This window comes from Rhinolophus sinicus, chromosome 2 (assembly GCF_057876585.1).
Source record: "Rhinolophus sinicus isolate RSI-liver-muscle chromosome 2, RSI-T2T, whole genome shotgun sequence".
NCBI classification, from domain to species: Eukaryota; Metazoa; Chordata; class Mammalia; order Chiroptera; family Rhinolophidae; genus Rhinolophus; species Rhinolophus sinicus.
The window spans coordinates 163,014,271-163,035,491 of record NC_142502.1 but is presented as its reverse complement, the minus strand read 5'-3'; the positions used below and the strand labels follow the sequence as shown (position 1 = coordinate 163,035,491).

Sequence of the window (21,221 nt, the reverse complement as noted above, 5' to 3'; positions counted from 1 at the left end):
CAATTATGTCCATTTCATCTAATGTGTCATTTAGGGCTGCTATTTCGTTATTTATTTTCTGTTTGGATGATCTATCCATAGCTGTCAATGAATTTAAGTCCCCTAGTATAATTGTGTTTTGTCAACTTCTCCCTTTAGTTCTGATAGTAGTTGCTTGGTATATTTCGGTGCTCCCTGATTGGGGGTGTAAATATTGATGACTGTTATGTATTCTTGTTGTATAGTCCCCTTTACCATTATGAAATGTCCATCTTTTTCTCTTGTTATCTTTTTCACCCTGAAGTCTGTTTCATCTGGTATCATTATGGCTACACCTGATTTTCTCTGGGTACCATTTGCTTGGAGTGTCAATTTCCACCCTTTCACTTTGAGTCTATGCTTGTCCTTGTAGCTGAGATGTGTCTCTAGGAGACTGCATATGCTTGGGTTTCGTTTTTTGATCCAATCTGCTACTCTGTGCCTTTTTATTGGTGAGTTCAGTCCATTTACATTTAGGGTGATTATTGATATGTGAGGACTTCCTGTCTTCTATCTTTAGTTTTCTGGTAAGGTTGTGTCTCCATTGTTTCTCTGCCTTTTTGTTGTTGTCTATTATTTCTGTGTGGTGGTATTCTATGATGTTTCCCTCTGATTCTTCTTTTATTACAGTATGTATTTCAGTTCTGGATTTTTTTTGAGTGGTTACCCTTAAATTTATGTAAAACAAAGTTTGATATTTAGAGTATTCCATTTTCTTCAGCATGCTTACTTTCTCCATTCCCATATTCCAGTTCAGGCCTTTACTCTCCCCCTTTTTATGTTTTGGTTGCCACAAATTGTTCCTGTTGATGGTGGTCGAATAGCCTCCTTTAGTATTTCTTGTAGTGCAGGTCGTGTATTAGAAAATTCCCTCAGCTTCTGTATGTCTGGAAAGGTCTTTATTCCTCCTTCATATCTAAAGGATATCTTTGCTGGGTATATTATTTTTGGCTCATAATTTCTCTCTTTCAATAGTTTGAATATTTGGTTCCACTCCCTCCTGGCTTGTAGAGTTTCTGCTGAAAAATCTGATGATAATCTAATGGGCTTTCTTTTGTAGGTTACCGTCTTCTTTTCCCTGGCTGCCTTGAGGATTCTTTCTTTGTCATTGAGTTTAGACAGCTTCAATACAATGTGCCTTGGAGAAGGCCTGTTGGGATTGAGGTAATTAGGTGTTCTATTTGCTTCTTGGATTCGAGGATCCAGTTCTGTCCACAAGTTTGGGAAGTTCTCATTGACAATTTGTTTGAATATATTCTCTGTTCCCTTCTCACTTTCTTCTCCGTCTGGTATGCCCATTATTCTTATATTGCTCTTTCTGATGGAGTCAAAAAGTTCTTGTAGAGTTCTTTCATTTCTTTTAAGTCTCAAGTCTCTTTCTTCTTCCATCCATATCATTTCCAGATTTCTATCTTTGATGTCACTGATTCTTTCCTCCATCTGGTCAAATCTACTACCTAAACTGGTTATTTCATTCTTAATTTCTTCTACTGAGTTCTTAATCTCCAGAAACTCTATTTGGTTCTTTTTTTAAAATTTCAATCTCTTTCGTAAAGTGCTCGTGTTGTTCTTTGATTGTGTTTCTGAGTTCATTAAACAGCCTTTCTGTGTTTTCTTGCATCTCGTTGAGTTTTTTCAGAACTGCAATCTTGAATTCTCTGTCATTCAAGTCACGTATTTCCATATCTTTAAGTTCCCTTTCTGGAGACTTTTCACTTTCTTTCTGAGCTGTCTTGTTGCCTTGGTTATTCATAGCAATTACTGGTTTACTATTTCTCTTCCTAGACATCTACAGGAGTGGCTTCTGCAACAGGTTGATAGGAAGAGGTCTTTCTTTGTTTCCCAGTACTTGTTGGTAGAATGTTTTATTTTCTCTCAGACTGCAGCCGTTTTTTTCTCTCTCACACAGTAGTGCTTTCTCTCTCACACAGTAGTAGTGTTTTCTCTGCACTATTCTAGCTTCTCACACAATGGGGGGATTTCCTGGGAGATGGGCTTCTCCTCTGTTAATAGTTTGCCTGGGTCACAGGGCGCATTGTCCCTGTGGGTATGCGGAGAGCTTCTGAAGTTCCAAAGCTCTGCCTGCACCAGATTCAGAGCCCGTATGTTTCAGCAGTTCTGTTTACTCCTGCAGGGATCTGCCCAGATAGGTGGGGCCAGGGTCGGGGTGAGTTGTGAGAGGTGGCCCACAGCAATGGCAGAGACCACCACCACAGCCAGTCCTGCTTCCACAGCTTCGTCCCCTTTGCTGGAACTAGTTTGGCTGCGAATCTGTTTCTGTGGTCCACAGTTCTCAGAACAGCAAATATTCTGTTCTTTTGATCTGACACTGCTACTGTTCTGCTTCTAGCCCCGAGCAGGTGGGAGCGGGGCGAGCTCTGGGAAGGTAGGGAGGGGGCGGCTAGTCTCAGTGCCTAAGCCTTCCATTCTCTGCTTGGCAGTGAGGGCTTAAACCACCGTTTTCCGCCTTCTTCCCTCAGTCTTTTCTCCGTGGTCTCTGCTGTGAGCGTTGGATTCAGCCGTGTTATATGCTGCCCCCTCAGCCCTGTGGGCCATAAGCGGAGCCCTAGCAGTCTGAGTTCTTCCCTCTTCTGCAGCTGCGGTAGTTCTAAGAAGCAGCGAGCTTGGAGCACTGAGCTAGGTCTGCATCCCTCCCCCCCAATGCGATTCACCCACCTTTAGGTGAATTCAGTAGTGGGCCTCTTCATCTTGCCTGTCTGCTGTGTAGGGAGTCCTTTGTGGAGTTATTGTTGTTCTATTAGTTGTAAATTCCAGGGTAGCTTTACAGAGGCTCACCTCATGCTGCCATTTTGATGACGTCCAAAACCTTTTATCAGAGGGCCAAACACAGACTGTGGGCTCAGAAGTCTGCCCCAAGCAAGGGAGATTCTAGTTGGAATCCAAGCCAGGAAGCACGTCAATCTGTCTCACCATGTTCAGTAAATATTTCTTTTGAATCAAAGGGAAAAAATAAAACGAGTCTGTATAGGTTAATTGGGAAAAGGGAGAAAATGGGGAAAAGAGGATGTCCCAGGCTAGGAGAAAAGCATGTGTAAAGGAGCAGGAAGCATGTATTGTGCTCAACAAATGATATCACAAAGAAGTATTTTCCCAGAAATAACACTTCGCTCCAACTATAAATCCCACTAGAGATATTCGTATTTCCAAGGAATAGATGGCATAAAGACATGAAGATAGACATATGGGTCATCTATTGGGATAGAGATTCTCAGGGAGGAATGGGTACAGATTTCCTATCCTGATAAATTATATATAAGAGCTCCTCAGGTAAGTCCTTTTTTCTGTTTTGCAACTCTTCTGCTGGCCCTTAGGAGAAGAGATCCCAAGGCTTAGCAAATGGGTCCTCCTAGGCAAATCATTTGTATACTACTATGCTTTATAAAACGTGTAGTGGTTAACCTGCTATGTTAAGTTGTCCTGTTATGAAGGTTTCACAAAAATTTTATGTATTTAACACCAACTAATAATAACAGTACATTTCATATATAGCACTATTTTACCTTAAAGTGCTATTTCATGTTTATTATCTTAACTATCCTGACAGTTTCTCATAACTTTTATTCCTTTATTTTTAGATGAGGTAGCTGAGGCATAAGACTTGAACCCTCTGCTTCCTGACTTAAAATCCAATATAAACAAAACACTTTTTGGATCTCATGGGTTATGGGCTTTGCATTCTCTCTCTCTCTCTCTCTCTCTCTCTCTCCCCCCCCCCCCCTTCATCCCTCTCTCCTAAGTGTGTATGTTGAGCATGGATGAAATGCACTGCTAGATTATGCAATTACCCACATCATTATGAATGGGAACAACTTACAGTGGTAATTAAATAGTTTTCAAATTACTTCCAAATGCCTTATCATGTCTGATGTGCCCAATTATGTTAAATGTTTCATATCCCATCTAGAGTCAAATAACAGTAAGAGTCAAAGAACAGTAGATCCAGGACTGGAATCAAGATTGACGAATACCTCTGTAAGACACCATGGAAAGTATTCAGTTCATTATTTTATAAGACAAACAACACACAAGCAGAGAAACAAAGTAACTTGAAGTTGGAAAGTTCCGTAAAGTAGACAGTCTTTCCTAATGTTCCAAGAGGAAATGACACTGTCCCCACAGCGGGCTATGGTTCCAATGGTCGCCAAGACTGACCACGGGCTGGACATAGAGGTAGACATAAAACTAGAGAACAGTCTCAAACGGGCTTTTTACAAACACTCAGAAATTTAAATTATGCCCAATTTAATACTGTTACATGTTAGGTTGGTTCAAAACCTAAAGTAAATGCAATCTCTTGTACCTTGTTAATATTTTCTTATCTGTTTATGGGCTTATTGGAAATGCCTGGAACTGTATTGAGGTCTGACAAATTCTTAAACTAAGGGAACCATGAAGTCAAGGTCTATTAAAATACTCCAAGGAAACCCTGGTACCTAAGAAATTTACATTCCAGTGTGCTGATCACATTCCTTTACTTAATGAAGGTACATTTCCACTCAAGAGTTCCCACAAGAACAGCACTATAAATTTAAATTTTTTCCAGTAGGAACAAACTCAAAGTGTTAACTCTTGAAGCTGGTGGAATGTAAAATATAACAATTGATATCTGCATATCATAAGATTCCATTCTTTATTATCCTTTTTAATGGAGGATAGAAGAGACAATATAGAACTGAACATATTAAAAGCATATATATTTGATGTTAAAAAAGTTGTGAATGAGAGATACCAGATTCAGGAGACTTGAATCAAATCAAGAGACTAATTGTAAAAGTCTGGTTCATTAGTACATATATATCTATACCATGTTTTTGTTTATTTGTCTATTTTCTTAAGCTTAGGGATAAAATGACTTACTGTTTCCTGGCACTACAAGAAGAAAAAGAAACAACTGAGCTCTCCCTCTCGCTCTCTCTTCCTTCCTCTCTCTCTCTCTTTATGTTCTTGTTCATATTTTCCTTAGTGCTGAAAGATGATTGTTCTACCCTAAGATGCATCTCTGTCAACAGTTACTGGAGCAAATAAAGATTTGCTTATGTCAGAGCATGAATCTTCTATTTATGACTTTAATAAAACCTTTAATTTTATGCTGCTTTACAATTGTAAAACATGTTAGCCTGTATGGTCTCAGGTAATCCTCAAAGCATTATGAGAATAGGATGGGCAAGTCTTGTTTTGTTGCTGTTGTTGTTGTAGTTATTGTTTTCACTTGAAATGTTGAGACTCAGAAAGGACAGTAGCCATGGTCACATTCATTGAACTAGCAAAATTCATAGGGTCAAAATACTTGTTTACTGCTCTTTCTGCTACCTTAGGCTTCTTCCAGCCTTATTGTTATATTTATTGTTTATCTAAACAGTAATATCCAAGATTTATATCTGTTATTCAAGACATTTTCCATTCAATTCAAAAATGAATGTTTTAACTTTATTTCTCAATATTCTTTGGAACCATGCAAGTCAGTTAAAGGGGGTCTACTATCCCATGCACATCCCTGCCCCTCCTTGTGGTTACCTGTACCCAGGAAGTCTTCTACCAGGTGCTAGACCAAGCCAGATCTCCCCTTCCTTCCATGCTCAGCTCTTACAGAACCCTCTCTGCTGCCATAGAGCCTTCATAAACACCTCTCAGCAACAGATGTTCTCTTCTCTAAACTTTAATTTTGCACTATTGTACTGCTCATTCCCCTATTGATAGATACTTTTTTAGATTTCTTGTTGTGTAATGACTTATGATGATATTTGTGTTTGTGTCCAAATATAGATAACTCCCCCACCCTAAATATTATACCTTTCTTTGCCGAAAAGAATATATACCATTCTTTTAACATGGACATTTTTCCATGGCAACTGATCCTGCATACATAGTTAAAGGATGCGTAAAAATGTCAACAAAATTGGCAAACAACATTCAAAAGCAAGATTTGCTGTAGATACCTTTGTTGTAGAAACCTCAAACAAAGATTTGTTGTAGAAACCTCAAACAAAACAAAACAATCTGTATTCTGACAAGTCAACTGATATTCCTGATTTACTAGTACATGTTAGAGTAATTAAATACACAAAATTGTACCAATTCATAGATACTTTGGGAAATCTATTTAATATATTTCATAGTAGGTGCTTTAAATAGGCATTGAGATACATAAATATCACAAATCTTTTAAAAGAAAAATCACCTGTTTACAATGAAGCATTGTGGTAAACCAAATAATGTACCACACCAAAAAAGATATCCATACGCTAATCTTGAAAACTGGTGAGTATGTTATTTTACATTGAAAAGGAGACATTGCAGATGTGATTAAGTGAAGGATCTTTCAATGGGGAAATTATCCTGAATTATCCAGTGGGCCCAATGAAATCATGTCATTAAAAGAGGGAGACAAAAGGGTCAAAATTAGAAAGAAAAAAAAAAGTAACAATGGGATCGGAGACTGGAGGAACATGAGAAAGGGGCCACAAGCAAAGTAATACAGGTAGTCTCCAGAAACTAGAAGAAGCATGAAGTAGACTATCTCCTGAAGTCTTCAGAAGGAACACAGCCATTCTAACATGTAACATGATTTTAGAATCCCGAACTTCAAAACTCTGACAGAACAACTGTGTATTGTTTTAAGCCACAATATCTGTGGTAATTTGTTAGGGCAGCAATAACAAACTAATACAAACATAACAAATAAATTCTCTTTATAGTAAAGTCAAGTTAAAACTTAAATTATTTATGATATTTTGTCTCCATAATATTGGGTTTTTATTGTGTTGTTCACTGTCATTGAGACCCACACACCCAGAGTTATGAGGTGACCTTTGAAAATCTGAATACCATACTCAGATTTAGTATTTCAGTCACTCCTCAAATGTACAAAAATAGAACTGAAAAGACTTAAAGATTTCAAGATTAAGTTCAGCATCACTGAATAATGCTCATAACAAAACTGTAATTTGGTTTACTTGGTTTACGTTTATCTCATCAGCTTAGTGAAACATAAGGTGACTTTCCTTGTTACTGATTAAACGTACAGTGATTAGGTGCTCATGGACTTAGGGGCAATTATGTTGTGTATTTCCCACTGGTTTCTTTCACCACAGCCATTATTATTACATGAGTTCTGTTAGAGTTGATAAGAAATGCCTAATTAATGACTGGTCTTCCATTTTCTTTGTATAATTTCATGGTTATTAAATTTGTTTAGGGAATTGACATGGTGATAAAACCACAAACAAAACAAAACAAACTGAACACACTCAGTAGTGGAGACCCTACTGAAAAATGTATCCCTATAATTTAAGCAAGCTTTGCTCTCTTCCTGAAGAAAACATACTCTAATGTGTGGTTATCTTCTCTATTTAAAAAATGAATCCTTTACATTTAAGTTAAATAAGTTGGGTACATTTAAACAATGGAATATTATTCAGTCATATAGAAATGAAATTGTAGATGTGGATATACTGACATGACAAGGATAAATGTTATTGATAGGTGGGTAAGTAAGAAAAGGACATGGCAAACCCTCTATAGAGTAGCAGTTCCTAATCTTTTTAGTTTTAAGACTCCTTTAAATGGAGGATAGCAAAAATAGTTAGTTTATGTGGATTTTACCTATCCATGATTATTAGACATTAAAAGAGACATATTTAATAGATTTATTAAATCATTTAAACCAACAATAAAGGAGCCATTGCATATTTACATGAAAATGTATTTTATAAAAATAATTATACTTTCCAAAACAAATAAATTAGGGAGAATAGTGGCATTGTTTTGCATTTTGCAAATCTCTCTAATGTCTTATTTAATAGAGGACAGCTAGATTCTCATATTTGCTCCTGCCTTCTGGCCTTAGAAATTTCACTCTACATTTCTGAGAGAATGAAAGTGAAAAAGGCAAATAATGTCTTAGTATCATGATGAAAATAGCTTTGATGCCATGAACTCCATGAGAGGAACTGGAAGACCTCCAGAAGTCACTACATCATACTTTGAGAACAGCATGATCCATGTGTTTGTATATCTATCTATCCATCCATCCATCCATCCATCAACCCATCCATCCATCAACTCACCCATCCACCCACCCAACCACCCACCCTCTATTTCTTAGAAAAAGTTGTGGCAAAATTTTGATTACACCAAATACTATTCCTACTACAGCCACCACTACTGTTATCACAGTAGAGTTATACCACCATTCATAGTTAACATTTTGAATGCTTATTGTGTTCAAAGCATTAGGATAAACACTTAAAATTATTATATTGCTCTGTCCTCACAAAAGCCCAATGCGGCACATTATCTTATTGCAGGTGAGAAACCTATTTTACTGGTGAAGAAACAGATGAGAATAAATATCTTGCCACTTAGCAAGTGGTAGATCTAGGATTATACTCTAGTATGTATTACTCTGGAATTAAAAAAATTTTTTTTCCAGTAAATTGATCAAATTAATAACTGGCTCTTTAATCATTTAGAATAAGTTGTTTTAGTTTTTTAATCCATCTACATAAACTATCAAGTAAAGATGGCAGTGATTAGATTTTAAAATTAACATTAAAAACATATTTGACTTTAAATTTGTTCTAAATCTAGGATCTGACTCAGCAGTTCATGTACCTCCAATAGATGGTCAATAATGGGATACATGTCAGATGTATATGTATATTTTTATAGCAATAAATCTATACATTTTATACAGGTTTTATACAGGTTTACACAGGAATCAGTCACTCAGAAAGGTGAAAAATGATTCTCTTGATCAAAATTCAATGCATCATGAAAAGAAAGGTATCTAAATTATTTTAGATAGTGTATTTTTACTTACTTTATATCATTATCTGGCTAAAATATTTGTTTGGATTAAAAATACTTTTCAGAAATAATTACATATATTCATAATAGTTAACTTCTCATATATATACAGAATTATCCATTACAGCAGGCTAGTGTATCAAAAAAAAAATTTAAATGGAGTAAAAATAATAAAAGAAAAATAATCTAAACAGCTGATTAAAAAAAAAAAAGAAGGAGAAGAAGAAACCCTTAAGTTGACAGTTGAAAATTACAAGGACATTTGAGATGAATTTCTACTTTAATTTAAAGTAAATTATAGCTCCTCCATTTAATGAAATTCTGAAATGTTACACTCAGAGAATCAATATTTTACAATGCTTTGCTTTGACTAGAACTCATCATGAATAAAATTATTTTTAAAGGTTGTTATAAATCCCCTTACTTTTTTGCTCGAAGGAATTAGTTTTATGTTGATAAATGTTGTAATGTAATTGAAAGTAAATGATCTTTCAAGGTGTTTATAGAAACACCTTATCCTTAAAAATAGTTCCCTTTATTCAAACCTGTAAAGTGAATTTGGAGATAAACACTTAACTTTTTATAATCCTGGTTAATCTTTGGGATAATGAGTATAGCATTTGCCTAATTTTTAAAGGACTGCTTATGAAAAGAGAATATAAAATGTAGAAGCTACAATTCTAGTGTCATTTTAACCGATGATTTATCCCCATCAATTATTTTCACCTTCATTATAGAGATAGAGAGAAAAAGATTGCCAATAATTTCCTTTCAGCCTCCTTGCCTTCCTTCTCTGTCTTCCCCCCAACTGATGGCAGTATCAATACTCAATCATACTTCAAATGATAGTGAAAGAGAGAATATGTCTTCACTGAAGTATAAATATACTATCTGCTCTGAAATAACCTAGAGTTAGACAAAATCCATATGTTGGCATGCAGGTAATTTTCCTGTCACCAGCTACTATCTAAATGTACTACTCAATCATACAATTTCAGGACCTATGTCCCAGTCATTTTAATTTGGAAATTGTCACTGATAAGTTACCTCAATACATAATCCAAGTTTAGTGGGTTACAGACTTTATACTCTCATTTCCTTGTTTTCAATGAAATTTCCCTTGTAAAATTGTTAAATATAATAATTATTGTGGTAATAATCCAGATTTCAATTATTATTTAACTGTTTTTCATTGTTAAACCCTATAGAAGTGGTATTTCATTAATCTTTACACTTAAAGAAAATGTAAAATTATTGACATTTATGCCTGGACCTGAGATCCTTCCATACATTGAAGATGTTGTAGAAATGATACACTACCAACCATTTTTTCCTTACAATTATATTTTTTAAAAGAATAATGCAATATATATCTACAGATAATTTAGCTTTTTCAATCTAAAAGACAGCTGTGGTTGGGCTTCTGTATGCTACCAAAAAACGTACACTTGTACTAGTTTCAGAAAAAAGAAATTGATTCACATTACTCTAAAGTCCAAGGATAGTGTTGGCATCGGTGACTCCAGGGCCCTGAATAATGCCATTGGAAATCTTTATTTTTCAGACTCTTATCTATCCGTGTGTTGGCCTTTTTCTCTCCTATAGCCAGGAGTAGAAATAGAGAGGAGTGTGCCTGCTGACAGCTCGTCTTACAAAGCTCAATGTTTGTCTTTTCAGAAGGAAAAGAGACCTTCTCTCACCTGATTCTATATAAAAAGGATTGTAGTTAGCATTCAGGGATCTTATGGCCATTGCTGGAAACTTATTGTAGCCAGAGGGATAACATGATGACTGGCGGCCCACCAAAGAAATCCACGTGGGTTATGCTGGTGAGGCAGAAACAACAGACTCTACTACAACGACCATGTTTTGAAACTGTGCCTTGCACATAAGCAAGCTCTATCCTGTTCAGGCTTTCTTGTAGCTTTTTAGACCTTAGCAATGGATTCTTTCCCACCCAACCTTTTTCCTCAATTTGCATAAAACCAATTGTGTTGCACTGAAAAGCCTTTTCAGACTGACTCTCCACACAGTCTGTACTTTCATTATAAGCTTCTCCTCCCTCAGGTGCTTTTCCTACATATGCTGAGAAACAAACAGAAACAAAAAGCAAAAAATAAACAACAAAAAACCCACAAATGAAAGCCCACTTCTTTTCTAAGTGTGTTGTAATTCTTAACAATTCTGTAGAGATTACGCTAAGGAATGTTTGAAATGTTAAAAGTGGCAGAGTCTTCAAAATATTTCCTAAATGATAATGAGGGTCAGGGTAGAAATCTGAAAATCATGTTTTCATTTGTGTAAAAACCTCTCTGAGGAGGGTCAGCTAGCTTTCTGTATGTGGTATAAGGGAGAGCTTAGTAATTGTATATCCATTTCTAGGGTTAGTGTAATACAGTCCACTCAGGAAAGTACAGACATATAAGGAGATTAAATGTACCCTTTTCTGATACCTTTCCTATAGGAAACCATTCTGTCTCTCCATGTTCTGTCCTGACAGTGGCTTCCTGTCGAAAATACAGGTTACCTATCAGGACAATCAAGTGCTGGGACACACCCATTTCTTTCAGAGCAACCCATTGCTTTTCATGATCAGAGGCTTTACTGTGGTCTATACAACACAGACTACCTTCTTCTGACATTCTTTGGAGCACTCCATATGCAATGAATGTTCACAATTAGATGTCGAGTGCCTTTTCCTTTTCTGAACCCAGCACGAACATGAGGCCTTTCTTGCTCTATATAAGGTAGTAGCTTTTATTGCATCAACTTGAGCATCACTTTACTTGCATGGGAAATTAGAGCAATGACTATAATCATTCATACCCTTGTGTTCCCAATTACCATGCATGGGTCTGAAAATTGGACAGTGAAGAAAGCTGATAGGAAAAAAAATGATTCATTTGAAATCTGGTATTGGAGGAGAGCTCTGTAGATACCCTGGACCTCCTGAAAAACATGTAAGTGGGTCCTAAAGCAAATTAAACCTGAAACATCACATTGTTGGGGGCAAAAATGACAAAACTAGTTCAGGTACAGCATGCGAAGGCAGGGTTCTATGGAAAAGATTATAATACTGGGGAAAGAAGCAGGCAGCTGGAAAAGAGGAAGACCAACTATGAAATGGGTTGACTTCATAAAGGAAGCCATAGGCATGAGTCTACAGGAGCTGAGCAGGGCTGTTGAGGATGGGACGTTGTGGACGTCACTCATTCATAGGGTCGCCAGGAGTCACAGCTGACTCAGTAGCACATCATATATATGTATATATATGTGTGTGTGTGTATATATATATATATATATATATATATATATATATACACACACACACACACAGACGCACACATGGGCATACAGATTGTACGATCATTTCCCTTGTTTTCCTATCATTAATTAGTAAACACATACATTACATCAGTTTGAGTCTGAAGGCAGGAAAAAGCTGATATTCTAGTTTTAAGGCCATCAAGCAGAAAGAGTTCTCTCTTACTTGAGGGAGGGTCACCTTTTTGTTCTGTTAAGACCTTCAAGTGATGGGATGAGACTCACCCACATCACAGAGGACAATCTGATTTACTCAGTCTACCAATTCAAATGTTCATCTCTTCCAAAAACACTCATAGAAGCACCCAGAATAATATTTGACAAAATACCCGGCACTTAGCAATCAAGTTGACACATAAAATTAATCATCACAATACACAAACCCAGGAATTCTGATTTCCTTTCTATGAAGTACAGATGATTTCTCACCTTCAACATTCTGAGTTTTCCAAATAGAATTTTCAAGAAAATTTGGAAAAGTATATATATATATATATATATATATATATATATATATATATATATGCTAAAAAATATTGTTTTCTAAAACATCAACAACCTACAACATTCCAAAGGCTCATCTGTTGCAGATTTCCTGCATTTATACATCCAGAAAGTTATGCCTACTTAAATGGAAAATAGTGGTCCTTGGCCTGGAAACTCATGTCACTTAACACAAAGACTTTAGTCTTCCAAATATGACTTGTACTAGCAGGTAGTTTTGAGATCCCGTTCCCTGTCAGAAGTTTCATATCTCCAGTAGAGCTGGGTCCTCTGTTCCTCAGAAGAAATATCCATTTTTTTAAAATTGATAAATGTATAAAATTCAGGTTCACAAGAGAAACAGAGGACCATGCACAGATTCTCTGAGAAGTGTAGCACTTCGAAACACACATGCCTGGTTTCCACAAGGCAACTGGCTGCTTCTCCTCAGTGGCATAAGCTCTCTCAAGTCTGCGTGTGTGTGTGTGTGTGTGTGTGTGTGTGTGTGTGTGTGTGTGTGCTGTAACCCAGCAATACATTCAGAGCAGCCTATGCAAAAGGATTCTCACCTTGGAGTCAAGAGGTTTGTGGCTAAGTTCTGGCTCTGCCTGTGGGGCTGCTTAGAAAATTAGGCATAGTACATCACTACTATGCATTCTTAAAAAGCAAATGTATTCCTGTATCAATTTATCTCTGAAGTGAATTTTAATAAAAATAAATAAATGAAGGTGTTTTAAAATTGTTTCACTGAAGACAAAGATAAATCAGAATAATTTCTTTTATTACAGCCAATGGATCTATCATGGTTTTGCATTTCTCATAAATAATTTATTCAATGTAATGCTTTGTTGCAATGTGCTTCCATTTAAAGAATTGCTTTTCATTGATATGCACCAGTTTTGATTCAAGGATAATGCATGGCTTTAATTGGATAGTGTCACTTTACTATATTATAGGCGTATTATAGGATTCTCCAGAGCCATGTTTTAATTCCTAAATAAAACATGATTTGTATAATTACTGGTTCTGCACTATAAGATCATTAGAAAAGTATCCCAAAAGATATGAGTTCTTTTTTTGCTTATCTCCAACAATAATATATATTTTATGTATCATTTTATACTTGCAAAATGCTTCACCTATACGAATTCTCACAAATTATGAGTGATCAGAGATGAAGAAGTCAAAAGATGTGATTTGTAGAAGACCAACAATCAGGGCACAGGTATTCACTTTATCCTGGACCCCTCAGAGCTGTCCATCTTCAATATCTGTGAACAGATATGAAGCTCCCTCCCATGAACCTTAGAATGAACGCAATGGTGTTCTATTCCATATTTTAATAATTTAGTGAATGATTGCCCTTGTGTTTTGTTGCTTTGAGCTGAATATCCATTATCCTTCAAACTCTATTTCCCAGAACAAATCACTAAACAAAAGGTCACCCTGGCTTGAGTTATGTGAGCAGCTAATCCATTTGCCACTTCATAGCTACCATGTAATGGAAATTGACTGGCTTTTAAGAAAAAAATTCATGGGGAGAGTGTAACAGGAAGGGAAAGTTTAAATATTTGTGACAGAATTTGTTCAGAATGACCCAGACAAGCTCTCTCTTTTAGTTGAAATTGAGAATAGGAACTTGATGACTCAGAAACTCAGGGGAAAAGTCTGGGTGTTGGCTGCTTCTGTAGCACATTTCCTGCTGCCGTGAGTTAACAAACTAAGGTGGCCCTCTGATGAGAGCTGTAACATGGGGTGATGAGTCAGGTTGGGGCTTCGTGGAAGAGACAAGTCTTGTAAAAACATGTGGGCCTCTGGTGAATTTGCTCTCCTGTATTATAACCAAAGCCAGAGACATTGTGTCCTCATTGTCTTTGAGCCTAGGACACCGCCTTGGGATTTCTGTCTGCTGATGGTCAGCCTTGTACCTAGGTTCCCTTTGATGTCCACTACATTGGACGCTGTGAAAACACAGGGAAGGTGGTGAGGCAAGAATTATCTATATTTTGCTCCAGGTTGAGCCCAGCCACATCTCCTTATTGAGTCAGGACACCTTTTGAATGTACAGAAAGCTTGATGAAGGAGCTTTGGAGCTGGGCTTGCTATTCCTGGGCCCCAATCGTGTTTCTGCTGTATCTGCTTCCTCCTTAGCTCTGCTATTACTAACCAGCGAGGACTGAGATCTGGCTTTTCAAACCCTGAATGTGTCTAAATGATTAGATTCTCATTCTCAGTCAACTTGGGCTACATATTATCTTCAGAAAGGCCTTTTTCCAGAAAAGCACAATTTTCTTCATGCTTCTGATCAAAACGGTCGGTTTTAAAGCAAACATTGTCCTTCTAGCAGCTTAACTTCATTAAGCTATGAGTAGCCAACACAATACAGCATATTGAAAATTTCCTGCCAGATATCTTAATGTTGTAGCCTTGCAGCATATGCTCTGCTAATCAAGGAATAATAACCCATTGTTTGACAAAAGAAAATTAACTTAATAGCAACAATTGTCCGTTTTAAACCCAGTATGCTCATTTTATTGTTTCCTCCTAATTGCAACCCATTCCACATGTAGGACCCGTTACATTTAACACTCCTCTTTCTTGAATCAAAGCCTGTATTAGCTAGGATATTTTCATTTCTAATTAAAAGAAGATTCAACTCTATTCTTTAAAATGATGACAGAAATTATTTTCTTTTCATTAACTTAAAAGTTCGAGTGTCAAGGTAATAGTTTAATCACCGTTCTGAACTCTATTTCTTGTTGACTGTCTAATTCTCTGCTCTCCTCTCTGTGTTTCCCTCATAACAACAAAATAGCTGCAGTTTAACTTAGGTCACATGTCCCTGCCATTCAACTTCCCTGGAATGGCACGGATCTACGGCCACTATCTGAGTCAATCTATAGATGTCCTCTCCCTTAGTGAAGACCAAGAGACACTGATTTGCCCGGTAAGGGTTAGCATACCATGTTATATAAGAACTAGATGAGTATTAAGAAAGATGGTGAAACTATAGATTGAGTCCATGGCTTACCAATATAATCTATGAAAACTATGTAGGTCATTTCATTGAATATAAGCACCATATGGACAACTATAGGATGAAGGTCCAACAAAAGTTAAGTCTTAGGCTATGTTTATAAAGCACATATTGGAAACAAAAAAAAAAAACAAAAAAAAGGTTTAGCCATAGTTTTAATTTAGGTGTGCTATACTCAACTTGAAATACCATTTTTAGGTGTGAGTGTCACAATTTAAAAGTGACATAATAGGGATTGTGAAGAAGGGCAAGTGTAAATATGATGACCAGAAAGTCATGATCTAGCATTTACTGTATACATATTACTTATGGCCATCCAGTTTCCATCTATTTAAGTGTAGGCTTCAGGCATGTATATATATATATATATATATATGTGTGTGTGTGTGTATATATATGATTTCACTTCATATTTGTATAATTTTATTTTACATTTATATGGTTTATTTTACTTTTTTACTTATGGAAGTAAATATATGAAAACTCACTGCAGAAATTCTAATAATATTAAACTATATTTAGTAAGGAAAGTTCTCCTTTCTCTTTACAATATAATTTTTATCCTTACAGTTTAATTCTTATACTTATTTCAGTGGTTATTTTGTTCTGTGATATTTTATATTATAAATAGTCAAACATATGGAAAATATGATAATAATTTATTAAAAACTTATACAAGTTTTAAACCACTTATAGAAACCATCACCCAGCCTAAATAAATTTTAACATTGTACAGTATTTTCTTCAGATATATTTTTAATGACTCCTGTTGGCGAACATACAATGTGATATATAGATGATGTAGTACAGAATTGTACACTTGAAACCTATGTAACTTTACTAACCATTGTCACCCCAATAGATTTTAATTTTAAAAACATTAGATTCTGTACATATGAAGTACTCTTTGAATAGTTCTCCTGATACTAATAACTTGCCTCTCTTGTAAAATAATTCCATTTGGATTTTGGTATGTATCCTTCTCTCAATGATTTACTAGTTTTGCCAAAAGTTACATGTGTTTTTTAAGATGTAAATACACATTTTCACTCAGTGTTATTTTTGAGATTTAGTGACATTAACACAAGTAAATTTAGTCCACCAATTTTAAATACTGTACCATACACAGCTGTGTGATTACATCAACTATATATTCTCCCTCATTCTCAATGTTTAGATTGTTTATAATTTTCACTTATTCAAACAAATAAATTTAGTTAATATCATAAAATTGCTCTCAAAGTTGGTGGACCAATTTGGATCCATACCGGCAATGAGTGAGAGTTACTGTTTAGTCACTTATATTAACATATTTGTTACAAATCTTATGGATATAATTTTAATTAATTACATTGTTTTGGGTGCTTTTTATAGTTAAAGTTGAACATCTTTTCTTGGCCATTTGAATTTTCTCTCTATGAATTCAAAACTTTTGCTTATTTTTCATATTGGTTGTTTTACGTTATTCTTACTGATGTATAGAAGTTATTTGTATTTGCTGGCTGCTAATCTTTTATAGTTTGCACACGTTAAAAATAATTATATCCAAATTGTGGATTTTCTTTTGTATTGCTTTAAGAAATTTTTTTCTTATAAAGGTATTTTTCATGTTATTGAATTCCAAGCTACCAATTTTTTCCTTGCTGGTATGTCTTTTGCTCCTGTGCGATATACTCCAGACAACAGTTTTCTTTTTTCTTTTTATTACTGCTTTCAATTCTTTCGCTTTTGTCTCCCTTCTTATGATGATACCCAAGTTCATAATCACATACAAATGCATTTCTTTTTCATCTTATTGTTACTTTGTCAGTGACCTTAATCATAAATGGATGTCCTGAGAGTTACTATAGCACTTAACAACATTTAAACTTTCTGATGTCTATAGGAAAAAAAACAGGGGTTCACTAAGTACCTGACCAACATTAATGGCTTCCCTGGTAAATTCTTGGTTGGCAGGAATAGAAACTGATGTTGTTGATTTTGCTTGATACAGCCTCATGAAGTCAAGGGTAGTAAATAACTCGGGGTTGGCACTTACTATTTTGGCAGCTCATTGGGGTGAAGAAGGGATATCCAAGTTTTATTGACAGAAGACTTTTCAAACAACAACAAGACTTGGACAGGAAGGAATGTTTGAGGAACCCAATACGATTTAGCCTCGGAAAAAGAGAAGCCTTAGAGGCAGTGGGACATGATAGTTATCTTAAAGTAACTGATGTGCTGTCATGTGGAAGAGGGATTATAAGACTTTCTCTGTATATTCTTAGAGAGTTAGAGAAAGGATCAATGGGTTGAATTGGTATTCCAATGCAGTGTAAGAAAAAGCATCAACGGATGTAGATGCCTGATCACTGCACTGTACACCTGAAGCTGAAGCTGAACAATAATGAATGTCAACTACAATTTTATATATATATATATATATATATATATATATATATATATATATATATATATATATATGGTTACAAGAAGTAGAGTACAGCAGTACAGCATTAGGAATAGAGACAGTGGAAATATAATGGCTGTGTGCAATGTCAGAGGGGTAGTGGATGGAGGAGGGGAGTTGTCACTGTGTGTGGGATATAAATGATAAATGTTTAACGATTATATTGTTTTGTACACCTGAAACTAATAAAAAAAGTTAAAAAAAAAGCATCAATTGCATAAAACCTGAATGAATATGGCAATTTAAAAAATATCACTGGAATAGTTGTCTCAAAGACTAGATAACCTCTTCTTGGATGGAGGATCATGCTGCCTTTTTCTACTTTAGGATTACAGAAAAATAAAAGAGTTATATTATTCAACAATTAAATGGATCACCTGGGGAAGTAACGAACTTCCCATAGTTCAAGTATGAAAAACAAATGACTGAGGTGCAAAACAGAATGTTCCTCTGGCTCGTAGGATATTTTGACAAATATAATTTTTTATTTCAAAATCTACTTATATGATACTCATTAAACCACTAAAGAAAACAATTATTCAAGAATGAACAACATGAAATGTAAGGAAATACAAACGTATCATTATAAACTATTATAAAACAATTATTCTGGTACTAGGTTCAGCTCTGATTATATGTTATACTAAATACAATATTATTTTTTTTCAAGTTTCAGATATTTATTAATAAGTGTAAACCCCAACATAATACACCTGGTTAATAATAAACATGATTTCAAGCATTTGGAGGGGAAACATTTCCTAGTTCAGTGGAAAATTGTGTGGATAGCTTCTGGAAGACCGTCAATCTAAGCAGCTTTACAGTGAAATATTTCATTTAGAAGTCTGGAACTTCTTTCTTCAGTTTGCTCTAATCTACATACACTGAGTAGAACTTGTATTGATCATTGAGACCCAGTTTGTTGCTGGGTCATGGGTTATTTTTTTATCCCAACAGACATCTGGATTGAACAACGCCAGGCGCATGACATACAGCGCTGCTCCAGTACCTCCAGCTCCAATAAATACAAAGAGGTGGATCAAGCTTGGATGCTTCTTAGCCTGACCGATTATTTGGCACAGCATGGCTGCTGTAGTGGGCTCGGTTCCAGAAGCACAGAAGAACAAAACTATAAGGCCTGGGACTAGGTAGTCTCTGCCCAGTACTATGATTAAGAAATGAGTAGGAGAGGGGTGAGCAACAGATATGTTCTTATCATATTGGATTGACTTCTTGAATTTCTCTAGATTCCCTCAAGCAGAGCTTTTAATAGTACTTTAAATTTACATTGCTTATATTTTAGTAATATTAGATTAAACTAGCTAAATGGACATAATGCTTTCTGGCACTTTGAAAGACTTCAGAGTAGCTATACTATGTATCCCCCCAAATCACTACATTTTTTTTATATTCCCCTTTTATAGTAATTGAATTTAGGTATAACCCAAATGTGTAATATATCAAAAACAAAAATATAATTTGTTTTATCACTTCAAGGTGCAGCCCTGTAACAATTAGACCAACGATGTCTAGATCTTCCTACCATGATGAAAATGTTGTATATCTGTGCTACGCAATATGGCAGCCTTTCTCTAATAAGCCCTTGAAATGTGGCTAATGCTCCTGGGAAGCTGAATTTTTAATAGCATTTGATGTTTATTAATTTAAATCTAAAGGCAAATAGCCACATAAGGCTAGTGGCTACTATATTGGACAGAGCAGGCCTGAAAAGATTTTCCATATGTCTTTTCAGAGATAACCCTCAACTTTGGCAGGCACTATATCTAACACCTAGAATCGCTGCATTTCTACTTGAGCTTCCTAATGCTCCAAATCAACTGGAATATGAAGGCAGAGAAGGAAGATGAAATTTGAAAGTTTCCATCATCTCCTATATTTCAGTGATGAAATCTTACAGAGGACAGCATATATGTTTAATGTACACACAATAGATTGAAACATATTGCCTTGCATATTTTTTAGCTTTACAGTTTAAATATTCCTTATCCTATGTGATTAGAACAAAAACATTGTGAGTTGAGCAGGGCAAGAATTTTTGCCTTTACAAATGAGAAAATAAACTCAAACAGATTGTTTCTTTCTTGCGCTCATGAATCTAGTGTCATAGGCAATACTGCTGACATTTATTCAATCAGAAAATATTTATTGAGTAATTACAGAGTAATAGATACTGTCTAGGCCCTAAGTATATAGCATCAAGTGACAAATTTACTATCTGCATAACTGGAGATATTCAATTTTGTCCAATTGTCATTGGGAATTTACTGAAGTAATTCTTGGTATAGTCTCTAAATATTTCTTCAAATTAAATTTTGAGTCTACAATGGGACAAGCATTATTCTTTTCTGAAGAAAATAGAACAAGCAATATTTTTTTATTCAAGTTTATTGGGGTGACAATCGTTACCAAAGTTAGATAGATTTAATGTGTACAATTCTGTAATATATTATGTATATATCACATTGTGTGTTCACCACCCAGAGTCAGTTCTCTTACCATCACCATATATTTGAATCCCCTTACCCTCATAATATGTTTTAACAAGAGAATTAGAATTGTTCGAGCATTTCTATGACTCTTGTAGGTGCTGGAAGGTTAAGGATAAATGACAGAGACCTCCTCTGTAGTCCTTAAGATTCTCAAGGAAAAGGACCTGGAAGCTTTCATTATTTTATGAGAATGTCTGAAGAACAGTGGGAGCTTAAAAATCAAAACAAAACAAAACATTAAATGAATGAGTAGTCATTTACTTCAAAGAGGTTATACTTCAGTGTGGAAGACATATATTTAAACCATAATAACATGCTATGAGAAAGGCAAATATAGTCCAGGAGGATCTATGCATTGTATTATCTCTTGAAGCTTTATGTATTCATTAGGGATTGGTCTTGGAAAAAAATCTCAGTTGTAGATACAATTTCTTCAATGACATTACTTTTTTACTTAATTATGCCATTTCCAACTCTTACTTCTTAACTCATTCCTTAACATGGTAAGGGCCTTATGCCATCCCAGTGTTTCATTGGGCAGATCTTCACAGCTTGCCTTTCTAATATGTCA

At 35.4% G+C, this 21,221-nt stretch overlaps 1 pseudogene; it reads right to left on the bottom strand.

The window, feature by feature from the left end:
- Positions 1-18,977: 18,977 nt before the first annotated feature.
- On the bottom strand, positions 18,978-19,225 carry LOC109461100 (cytochrome c oxidase subunit FA4 pseudogene; annotated as a pseudogene).
- Positions 19,226-21,221: the final 1,996 nt, after the last annotated feature.